Source organism: Euphorbia lathyris, chromosome 4, assembly GCF_963576675.1.
Source record: "Euphorbia lathyris chromosome 4, ddEupLath1.1, whole genome shotgun sequence".
NCBI lineage: Eukaryota > Viridiplantae > Streptophyta > Magnoliopsida > Malpighiales > Euphorbiaceae > Euphorbia > Euphorbia lathyris.
Window position 1 is genome coordinate 22,345,299 of NC_088913.1, and position 12,458 is coordinate 22,357,756.

At 35.4% G+C, this 12,458-nt stretch overlaps 1 long non-coding RNA gene across 3 annotated transcripts; it reads left to right on the forward strand.

The window, feature by feature from the left end:
- Positions 1–1,788: 1,788 nt before the first annotated feature.
- Positions 1,789–10,911, forward strand: LOC136227722 (uncharacterized). Of its 3 annotated transcripts, none has more exons than XR_010688198.1 (6): positions 1,789–1,875; positions 2,030–2,095; positions 2,675–2,906; positions 4,820–4,919; positions 5,054–10,109; positions 10,594–10,911. It is a non-coding gene; the product is annotated as an uncharacterized lncRNA (long non-coding RNA). The 3 variants fall into 3 exon arrangements; XR_010688197.1 differs by lacking the exon at positions 1,789–1,875 and having other exon boundaries at positions 1,883–2,095; positions 5,054–5,233; positions 9,881–10,109; XR_010688196.1 differs by lacking the exon at positions 1,789–1,875 and having other exon boundaries at positions 1,883–2,095.
- Positions 10,912–12,458: the final 1,547 nt, after the last annotated feature.

The following is a 12,458-nucleotide window of genomic DNA, read 5'->3' on the forward strand; positions in this document are numbered from 1 at the left end:
GATGGGGGCGCCTGGGTGTCGGGGTTTACCCAGAATCTGGGTTTGGGTTCTTCCTTCTCAGCTCAGCTTTGGGGGATTTTCTCTGGCCTAAAACTTGCTAAGAATCTGGGGTTGAAGAAATTGATTGTTGAGTCAAACAACCTAGAGGCCATCAAAATGATTTCTGATAATAATGCTATTTGTTTAAATAGCCGAAATCTTATCAAAGGTATTAGAAGGTTCTGCTCTTCCTTTGATTTCATAGAATTCAGCCATATCTTCAGAGAGCAGAACCGGGTTGCGGATCGCTTGGCGGCTGCTGGTCATGAGGGTTTGCTGGGCATCACGACCCTTTCTCATCCTCCTGTTTTTCTTTCTTCTCTTCTTTTTGAAGATAGGGTGGGGGTTAGCTTCCCTAGGCTAATCTCTGGCTAGTTATTTTTTTGCTTTTTTTGGTTTTCTTTTCTTTTCCTTGTCCTACCAAAAAAAAAAATAATTAAAATATGATTTAGTATTATTTTTTCTATTTAGATAAATATCATTAAAAATTTATTATATTTTCTCAATATTATTAAATTTTAATTAGCATTTAAATTTTAAATATATACAAATAAATCTTAAAAATCTAATAAATTTAAATTTAAATTGAATTATAAAATGCATATCCTATTAGGATATTTACATGTTAGTTATTAATAAAAATAATCACTATTAATTTTAAAAGTATATATTTTCTTTAATTTTTATATTTATTTGTCATATTAAATTTATTAATTTGATATCATGTTTTAATATTAAATAAAGGGTAATTAATTTATTAGTCCCTATATTTTGACAAAACACACTGTTTAGTCCCTATATTTTAAAAAACATATGTTAAAGTCCCTAACGTTTTTCTCAGTGAATTGTTTAGTCCCTAACATTTTTCTCGGTGAGCTGTGTAGTCCTTGCCGTTAGACTCTCATTAAGATTCTGTTAGTCAATTTAGATTTGTGTTCTTCTTTTCCTTTATTTTCCTTTCCTTTAAACTCTAATGCATCTGAAATCAACTTTGAGTGTTCTTCTTCATGATTTTCTTCTTAATCGTTCAAATTCGTAAACATTGTTTGTAGACACGAAAACATGAACAAACGTGAAAAACACGAAAACGCAAAAAAAAAACCCTAAAAAAACATAGAAACATGAATAACACGAAAAAGTGAAAACCTGGAACTAAATTAAAGGCATAGCATTAGTTAAAAATAGCTTAAATCCGACAAACTAGATGTTCGAAAAATTACATTCAATGCAAGTTTGAAAAATTTCAACCCCATAAAGAGGGGGCGAGTGCGGGTGCAACACCCGTTTTTTCTATGGGAAAAATGAGTGGCCGATACGGTCTGGTCCATGGACCAGACAGTATGTGCCACCCGTTTAGGCAAAATACATGAAAAAATTTAATTTCTTAATTCCGCAAATTTTAGTAGTTGTAAGATTGAAACACTACATCATCTTCGAAATCGTCCGTTTTCGGCGTTTTCGGGTCTATTTTTTCATAAATTCAATTTTTTTTTTGCTCGTGAGAGTGGATATTAAATTTTTGAATGAAAAAATAAAAAGGGCAAAAATGTCCAAGAGGCCGCGATAAATAGCAAACCCCATAATTTAAAGTGTTTGAAGTAAAAGATTCTCACCTTACTTTTTCCTTTTGCCAAAAGTTTATATAAAAGAATAGAGATGAATTAGAGAAATGTACTAAAATAAAAGGATAAACTAAAACCTTTTCCGGTACAAAATGGACAAAACACGAAATCCAACGTTACTGTTCCTCAAAGGAGGAGGGAAGGAGAAAACCGGCGGAGCCGGTAACAGTGGCGCGACCGTACGGCACATGGCAGGTCGTTTCCATGGCACTTGGTAAGCATTTAGTGTGCTTTCCTTCTTTCTCTCTCCATCGTATCTGTTCTCACTCTCTCTCTCTCAAAAGCTGTGCATTCTTTTCACTGCTCACTTTCAAAATTCCTCTCCATGCCTTGTTTCTCTCTTCAAACTCTTCCGATACTCTTCTCAGATCCGATATCTCGTCCCCGATATCACTCTTTTGAATCGCTTGCATTCCGTTTTCTCCATCGTTCAGGTATTGCACTAATTTTTCTGCTGCATTTGCTTCATCTCCTTCTGTTTTCTGTCCTTTTTTTTTTTCCAATAGAAGGATTAGTGAATTTCATTCTCATTTGAATTCTGTTTTTGATTTATGAGCTGAGAGTTTTCTTCTGTGGCGAAGCATTCAGTTCAATCAAGCTTTTTAATGAATTTGTTTCGAGTACTATATATCAATCAGAAACTTTTCTCTTTTTTTTTCATGAAGTTTTTTTCATTGTTGAATCTCGACATCTTTGAATTTCATTGAAACATGTTAATTTTTTGAATTGAAGTACAGCTTTCGTTTATTTTTAGCAATGGAATTTGATTTGGTTCCGCTAATGACTGGTTCAGAATTTATTGCGAATTTGATTATTTAAGAAACTTATATACCAACTCTTTTTGGTTAGCTCATGATCGTAATTGAAAACCTGATTAAGATTAAGATTGACAAATACAGAGACTGTTGAATTTGATTAATTAATGAGGAGCATTCTTTTTAGCTGAATCTAAGAGTGGATCATTTATGTTTGAATTGAATTGATTTGTGGAATTTCTTTATTTATCTCTTCAGGGGCTGTAACAATGGATTGGAATTTTATACGGAATGGAGTGGAGTCAGATTTGGATATATATCCAATAATTAAGAAGCTCTGTTCTATCTCTCGATGTATTTAATGGGGTTTTCTGCGAAAATTAGAGGTTTGGGTTTTAGGTACATTCATTAGGTCATCAAAATTAAGGATCATATAAGAAGATGCTGATGGCGAATAAAGGATTAGTCGGTTGGGGGGCCGATTTTACACGTGCGTTGTGGAATTTTTTTTTTCTAAATCGAACTTGCTTATTTTTTTTTTTTTTTTTGTATATATGCGTGTTATAATTTGAATGGTCACGAACCAATTTTAAGGAGACTAAGAGACCAAAAAAAATTAGAAATTTGGATTTAGAAAGACCTAACAAGCCAAAAAAAATATTAAAAATTTGGATTTATGGAAGCCTAATAAGCAAAAAAAAATAGAAATTTGGATTTAGAAATGCCTAACAGGCCTAAAAAAATTAGAAATTTAGATTTATGTAGTACCTAATTCAAAATATTGAAATTTTGAATTTTGGACAAGCCTAACACGTAATGAGATATATTTAATTTTTTTTGTTAGTTCAATACTAGTTTCTAAAAAATTATACTAACATTCTTACATTTTTTTTATTTTTTTTTTTAAGTTTAATTTAAAACCTAGGACCTTTTAAACAAAAACAATTGTTTTAACCATCTCATCTACTTTTAAAGAATAAAATATTACTACATAAAGTTATATACACTAATATTTGGGGTGCCGAAACTGCCCCCAGGCCCCTGTATACGCCAGACTGATATCCTTTCTCCTTTTCGAGAGGATGAAAAGCTCTCTGTGCTTCCTAGGCACACCAAAGTGATTGTCACCGGAAACAACAGAACAAAATCCGTTCTAGTTGGTTTACAAGGCATGGTCAAGAAGGTTGTTGGCCTTGGCGGCTAACATTGGCTGGTATTTTCACTGGTCATATTTGTCACCTTAGTTTAAAATTTTTACTGCGACACTTGCAATTATGATCATATTCTTATTTGGCAAGTCAGTTTATTGTGGTAATATGTTAAATGTTTATTTTAGAATTTTGGTGGAAGAATTGTCTACTCGGATTTGGATTCTCCCAAATCTTAATTATTCAATGCCAAATCAGTGGCTGAGATAAATATGACGTCTTAAGTGGAGTTTCAGCTTGAGAGGAATCCTAATGTTACTGGTTCTTTCATGCTAATTTTTAGGCAAGGTTTCATAGTCCTAATTAGTCGATAGGTTATAGAGATTTTAGATCTTGAGCCCTAATACTGAAACGAGATCTGGTTGTTTGACATCTTTAGCTGGACGATGAAAAACGTTGGTTTTGATACCAGTAGTGGCTCTGACATTGGAGAGAAAGACCATGAATTATGTATGCTTATCTTAATGACATCTGATTTAGTTTTAACATTGCATCAATTAGCAAGTTTTATAAATCTTTATGTGTTTTGCTTCTATCTGTTGGGATTTTTTCTTGATTGCGACAATTTAGCGGAAGCGATAAAACAATTTTATTGAATTTATGAGGTTTGCAAGAGGGTGTTCTCTAAAAACTTTCTAGAGTTACAATGAGATAAAACAAAAATAGTAGCACTCGGGTGTTTCCCAAAAATACCCAAAATAATTATCTTTATTATTTTTATCTCTACCCAAAATAATTAGACTACCCTCTAAATAAACTCTCAAAACTCACAAGGCACAATTGTACCTCCTCTCACTACATTTTTCTTCCACCTAACTCCCTTTCTCTTCTTATTTTTTCCACTACTCAAACTAAATGAGCATCCTTGGCTTTTATAGCCAAGGATGAAGCTTCCTTTAATTAATTGTGCCAGCATTTTGCTGGCACAATTAATTCTTCATTTGACCACCAAATTTTGGTGGTCTAAGACCATTGAATTTGATGGTCACTTTCACACCTTTCTTTTTTTCTTTTTTTTTAAATAATTACAAATTATAAAAACAATCCCTCATTAATACAAATTATAAAAATAGTCTCTCACCAATTGGGATTTCACAATAATCTCTTTTTTTTATTTAATTGTTTTAAATTAATAGTTAATTTTCTCAACACTATCTTAGTCAGCTAGTGGCAGTGACTTTCATAAAATTATCAGGCCAAGAGCTGGGCCAATGACACCATGCATCCCATCAGCAAAGTCAACAAATTGTAGCAGTTATAGAGATGTTCAATCCATTACTCGCACACCTCAACTGGTAAGACATCTCCCAACCATGGTATTCAAGTAGTAGATTTCTTTGTATTACTACTTCCATTCTATACAAATTCAAAGCGGGTAAATTGCACCCAATTATAACTTATAACAGAACGTGTACTATGTCTTGCTCAGTGTAAAGACAAGAATAACGAATTCAAGGAACTTCAAACTCAGAAATTAAAAATCTCAAAGTAAGAATTACGCTCTCCCTTGAAAGAAACACATTTGCTGCCGATAATCCTCTGCACTCTCTCTGTCTCTCTTGTCCACTTTGTTACTCAAAATGACTAGCCCCATTACAATATTACTCTTGTAAGTATCCCTATCCCTCTCGTTATTCTTTTAGTTTTCTCCTTTGTCATCCTATTTCGTTTTGTTGATTGTTCTTCCATAATGTAGCAACTTTGGTAAATATTCTTTTATTGGGTTTATATGATTTAGTTTGGCTATGTAAGACGAAGAGCGCTTGATGTGCCGGTTAGGAGGACTGAAGAGTGGCAAAGGGAATGAGTGGTGAGGGGTAGGGGAAGACCTAAGCAAACTTGGAGGAGGGTGATCGAGAGTGATATGAGTTTATTGGGGATTGAGGAAAATATGGTAGTGGATAGGACAGAGTGGAGGGAGAGAATTTGTGTTGCTGACACAACTTGATTTCACGGTTTTATATGATGATTCATGTTAGCCGACCCCGAATCATTTTGGGACTAAGGCTTTGTTGTTGTTGTATTGGGTTTGGGATTGTTTTGTTATACAATCACTTCTTATTGATTTATGGTAATTGGATAATTGATGAGGCATATCTCCTCTTTTTCAATCATTTTCTTTTCCCATCATCTTTGTTTCACATTTCATTCTCATAGCAATAAAAATCAAGAAAGCTGACTTCTCCTTTCTTTCTCTTTCTCCTTTCTTTTTATTCTCTCCGGCTCTGCCCATCCTTTTCTTTCTTCCTTTTTTATATTTTCGTCTCCTCTTGTTCAATTCATAGCAAAGAAGCACTCTTTGGAGACATGAAGGTCTGGGTGATTTAATATCTTACAGTTGTCTATGTCTTAAATGTTATTGCATTTTTGCCAAATTTCTTTTTCCTCTTATAGTTGTCTTTCATGCCAGTATGACATGTGGCACCATGTGGATGAAATAATATATCTGCCTCAGAAATCTCCTTTACTAACTGAAAATTTGAAATTAGGCTGTGTCTCCTGATCCATCAAGGATGGAACTTCTTAATGCTGCCCAGCTACATCTTTTAGCTCAAGTCAGTCTCATATCATATGTAATAGATATTATCTTTCTCGCTGTATTGTTGGGTATCGATCACTCAAACTAGGAAACTTTTCAATTGACTATATGCATATCTGCCTATTAAGTGTCATGCCGGACAAGGATTTAAGTTTCTTAAACACTTTTGTTGCTTAGGATATACTATGTGGCTACATCCTTCTACCATAAAAGTCGGATACGTTCAACATGACACTTAGTTTCCATATATTCACAACCCTTTTGTTGTTTTAAGATATGGCACATTCTGCACTTCATAGACCCGGGTGTAGTGTTAGGTCGTCGTCCCGAAGCGGCGCGCCACCCTGGTGCCTAGGGGTGGTGTCAAATGTGCAAGGGTCAGACGAGTGCGGGTAAATAAGCTAGTCCACGCTAACGGTAATGGTAGGGGTAGTAGGTTACGCTTTGGAACATGGAACATAGGCTCTTTGACATAAAGATTAGTTGAAATTGTTGATGTTATGAACAGGAGAAGAATAAATATCATGTGCCGACAAGAAATCAAGTGGGTTGGAGCCAAGGCATAGAGATAGCTCATTGGGGTTATAAGCTTTGGTTTTCACGAAAGGTTAAGGGTAGAAATGGAGTAGGTATTCTTATTGATCGGGAGTATATTGATGATGATGCAGTAGCGGTGTCTAGAAAGAGTGATCAAATTATGAGTATTAAGCTTGTGATAGAGGATGAGGTTGTGAATGTCATAAGTGCATATGCACCATAAATAGGATTAGATGCATCTATAACACAAGCTTTTTGGGAGGACTTGGAGGAAGTGGTGCAACAGGTTCCTAGGGATGAGAAGATGGTACTGGGTGGTGACCTCAATGAACATGTGGGTTCTAGGTGAGATTGGTTTGAGAGTGTTCATGGAGGTTTTGGTTTTGGAGATAGGAATGAAGCAGGAAATGATACTCTAGAATTTGCATCAGCCTATGACTTGAGTATCATGAACATTTGGTTTACGAAAAGAACCTCCCACTTAGTGACTTATTGGAGTGACGGTAATGCGGGCCAAATTGACTTCTTCCTACTAAGGAGTGCTTGGATAAAGAGTTATATTGATTTTAAGGTGATCATTGGTGAGAGTACGACAACTCAACAAAGAGTAGTGGTGCTTAATTTTCGAAGTAGGAGATGTATAAGAAAACGAATACCACAAGTGGAGACTAAGATTACGTGGTGGAAACTGCAAGGGGAGAACCAAAAAATATTTGTGGATAAGATGACCACAAAAGATATTTGGTCTTGTAACATGGATTTAGATATAGATTCGGTGTAGACTAAGATGGAGCATAGTATAAAGGAAGTAGCGAAGAAAGTTCTAGGGGAATCTAAGGTAGCATGCCATCGGGTAAGAACACATCTTGGTAAACCGAAGAAGTACGACAAGCAATAAAGAGTAAGCGAGAATACTATAAAATATTGGAGAAATGCAGGAGTGATGAGAATTACGAAAAGTATAAAAAGGCTAAAAGGGAAGCAAAGAAGGTCATACCAGATGTCAGGGCAAAGGTGAATTGGGATATGTATATAAGATTGGATACGAATGAAGGGGAAAGAGACATATATAGAATTGCATGTATGAGAGACAGGAAGACGCGAGATCTCGAAAAAGTTAAATGCGTGAAGGATGTGGACCAAAGAGTCATGGTTGGAGATGAGGATATCAAGGAACAATGGAGGTCCTATTTTGATGACTTATTTAATGGAGATCGTGGACAAGAAGTTGGAGATATAAGTATCCCTCACGATATGATAAATCATGACTGCATGCGGAGAATTCAAAAGGGTGAAGTCAAAATGGTATTAAAAAAGATAAGATTGAAGAAAGCAGTAGGACCTGATTTTATCCTTATTCAGATTTCGAGATGTTTGGAAGAGAGATGAATCGAATGGTTGGCGACTTTCTTCAATAAGATTTGGAGAAGCAATAAGATGCCATCGGAATGGAGGAAAAGTACCCTAATCCCTTTGTATAAGAACAAAGGCGATGTCCGAGATTGTGCCAACTATCGAAAAATCAAACTAATGAGTCACACTATGAAACTTCGGGAGCGAGTGATCGAACAAAGGCTAAGGAGGAGGGTGAAGATCTCGGAAAACCAATTTGGCTTTATGCCTGGTTAAGGCCATCCATCTAATGAGACAATTAATGGAGCACTATCGAAATAAAAAGAAAGATTCGCATATGGTTTTCATTGACTTGGAGAAAGCATATGATAAGTTACCAAAGAAAGTACTTTGGTGGGTCTTAATAAGGAAAGGCATTTCGCGGAAATATATTGATATCATAAAGGACATGTATACGTACCAGTGTTGGGAAGACGGAAGAGTTCCCTATTACAATTGGAGTGCATCAAGGTTCCACACTTACCCATTTCTTTTCTCCGTCGTTATGGATGAATTAATGACTTCACTTCAAGACGGTATACCATGGTGGATGTTGTTTGCAGATGATATTATGTTGGTTGATGAGACGAAAGAAGGCGTGGAGAGGAAGTTGGAACTATGGAGACAAACTTTGGAATCTAGATCCTTTAAGTTGAGCCGAAGTAAGACGAAATATTTGGAGTGTAAGTTTAGTTGCGACAAAAGTAGGGAGGCAGGGACAATCTCACTGGATGGGAGGGTTGTCCAGGGCCTGGATTGCTTCCGTTATTTAGTGTCTATTATTTAAACGGATGGAGAAGTGGAAGGAGATGTTGCTCATAGGATTAAGTCTGGTTGGTCGAAGTGGAAGAGTGCTACGGGTTTCCTTTGCGACCCTGACATGCCTAAAAGATGAAGGGAAAATTCTACTGCACGGCAATTAGACCTGCATTGTTATACGGTACGGAGTGTTGGATAGTGAAACACTGTCACATTCATAAGATGTCGGTGGTGGAGATGCGTATGTTGCGATGGATGTGTGGTCATACGAGAAAGGATCAGGTGAGTAATGAAATAATTAGGACAAAGTAGGGGTTACATCTATTGAGAATAAAATGAGGGAAAACCGACTAAGATGGTTTGGCCATGTAAGACGAAGAGCGATTGATGCGCCGGTTATAAGAATCGAAGAGTGGCAAAGGGATGCAATGGTGAGGGGTAAGGGAAGGCCTAAGCAAACTTGGAAGAGGGTGATTGAGAGTGATATGAGTTTAGGATTGAAGAAAATATGGTAGTGGATAAGACGGAGTGGAGGGAGAGAATCTATGTCGCTGACACAACTTGATTTCACGGTTTCGTATGACGGTTCATGTTAGTCGATCCCAAATTATTTCGGGACTAAGGCTTTGTCGTTGTTATTGTTATTGGTGAAATAAAATTAAAGTTAAAAAGGCGTTTCTTGTTAGAAAATGAAGGTTTTTAAGCTAAGAAAGTTTCGGTTTTGCTTACTATTAGGAGTGTCAATTTGCGGTTATCATGTGAAAACCATGTTATTTTACCTCTATGATTCATATGATCATGTGAAAACCATGTTATTTTACCTATATGTTTCACATGATTATATATGTAATCATATATGTACACCGTGTTTTGTTATTTGAATTATCTATGCAAATTGTGTTATTGTGTCGGAAATTATCATCTTAGTTAAGGTTAGCTTTTCGTGCTTTACTCATAGATGAACAGTTGTGGTTATAACAAAGAAGTCTGACATTAACAAGTTTTCTAATGTTTATTTTGGATGCACAGAGGGATAGTTTCGAAAATCTCAGCACAAATGCATTACGGAGATATTATGCGATCTACAACATTGTTAATTCTACTTAAGCCATTGCACCTCTCTCTCTCTATATATATATATAATATTTTATGCATCAGAAATCTCCTTTACTAACTGAAAATTTGAAATTAGGTTGTGTCTCCTGATCCATCAAGGATGGAACTGGTTAATGCTGCCCAGCTGCATCTTTTAGCTCAGGTCAGTCTCTAGTCTCATATCATATGTAGTAGATATCATCTTTCTCGCTGTATTGTTGGATATCGATCACTCAATTTAGGGAACTTTTCATGAAAGTCACTAAACTTCATTTTCTTTCAATTGACTATATGCATATATGCCTATTAAGTGTCATGTCGGACAAGGATTTAATTTTCTTAAACACTTTTGTTGCTTAGGATATGCTATGTGACTACATCTTTCTACCATAAAAGTCGGATACGTTCAGCATGACACTTAGTTTCCATATAGTCACAACTCTTTTGTTGTTTTAAGATGTGGCACGTTGTGACTATACGAGTTAGACACATCCAATAATATTGAACTTAAAATGCAGTAATTTTATTGAAAGAAACTGAAGTTTAACAATCTATCTTTATGAAACGAAACTCTTAACTTTCGTCAATGAATTCATTTTAGCCCCGTAATGCTTGCCCCTGATGCAATTCTTGTTATGACCATGCAGCCACCATTGGATGAGGTGCAAGTGGTAGCAGAATTCAGCCAAGCCGCAAAGAGACTGAAAGAAAAAGTTGAGCCGAGTAAAGAGAGCAGCGGAAGTAAGAGTAAGGAGAAAGATGGACGATGATTGATGATTGATGGGGTAATCTAAATTGATTTGAGGCCTTTGTATAATAATAATGCATATAAAAATTCTAACATCTTAGAGTAGATCTGATCATATTATTTTACTGAAATGGAAAGAATATGGTTCCATGAGATATCTTCATTTTAAAACACCTGCTATTCATTATATGTGAAGATTTAGATAGTCAAGTTTAAAGTCATCAACATGATTATTGAGAGGTGAAGGGCCCGTTTCGGCCATTTCGTTTTATTGTTGCTGTTAGTGTTACTTATTAGTTGATTTTTATTCTAAAAGCTGTTGGTTTTTTATCCACTATTTGGAGATGTTTGGCTCTTTCGTGAGAAATTGCGGGCGTGCCAGATAATTATAGTATTATCAAACTGTGGAGTGAAATTGAGTGCGCTTTCTAACTTCTAAATATCAAACGACTGTAAGAATTAAAGAGACCAAAAATTCCTAAAGATTCGATTATCAAAACGATACCGACCTTACAGAAAATGATTGAACAACAAATAAAATAAAATTGTACTGGAAAATGAATGAACTTTGGATCTGAAAATTAAATTTAAGGCAACAACTAGGAATTGTAAAACTACTGAAGTCTATAGACAATTTGCTAGAGTTTTGGCTTGTATGTGTTGAGTTGTTGAGTTGGTTGATTGGTTGGGCTTATTTCATCGTGATTCCTTCCATTTATAAATGTTGGAGGTAACTTCCTGCTTGCTTCCACTGATCCACGTTCTCCACCACATTGAGTAACCTCCACTTTAACTTCCATGATGGATTGATACGTACACTTTCTGATTGTTCCTGCTTTTTAATTGGCTCACGAAAACACGTTAAAATATTAGCTGGCACTTGGTCCCCCTATGTTTACTTTAAGTTCCCCTGATGTCCATTATAGGAAGTTGATTTCCCATGAGGTACACTATGATTTCCCATGAGGTACACTACATGGTTTCCCCTAAGGTAGACCATGGTTTCCCATAAGGTACACCGTCTAGAAAGTTGGTACAGTATTTTAGATGTTTCTCTTGAGGGAAACTGAGGTTCACTCTAGGAAATCCTAAGTGAACGATGTACTAGGAAAATATGAAAAGTTTCCCGAAATGAAAAGTTTCCTAAACAGGCCTTTTAAGAAAAAGTTTCTTAAAATGTTCTTTTAAGAAAAAGTTTCCTAAAAAGAAAAATTTATCCCATGAAAAAGAGTAAACCAGAGTATGCAATAAAAAACTTTATTTTTGGTGCAACAGGAGATAACGAAAATATGTCAAACGGGCACCAAGTTGGAATTTTAGAATACTTCATGAATATTACACTCGACCAATCAACTAAGGTCATGTGTGCATGTATTTTTCTTCATGCTAATTAAATAATTATCTCCTATGAACTGGATGCATTATTTTAATGGCAAAAAACATTCTGAGTACCCTGATCTTTCATTGTTTGATGCATTAAGCCCTCGATCTTTTATTTAGACACATTGAACCCCTGATCTTTCACCATTTGGTGCATTAAGCCCTCGATCTTTCATTTAGACACATTGAGCCCTTGATCTTTCATATATGGGTGCATTAGGTCCTTCCATAAATCAATTGATATATAGGTTTATTAAGGGCATGTTTGGTGTGACAACAAATGATGTTCTAAAAATAAAAAATTCTAAAATAAAAAATATATTATACAAATTAATAAAAATAATTTAAATAAAAAATTTATTGAACACAATAAAACCTTGTTTT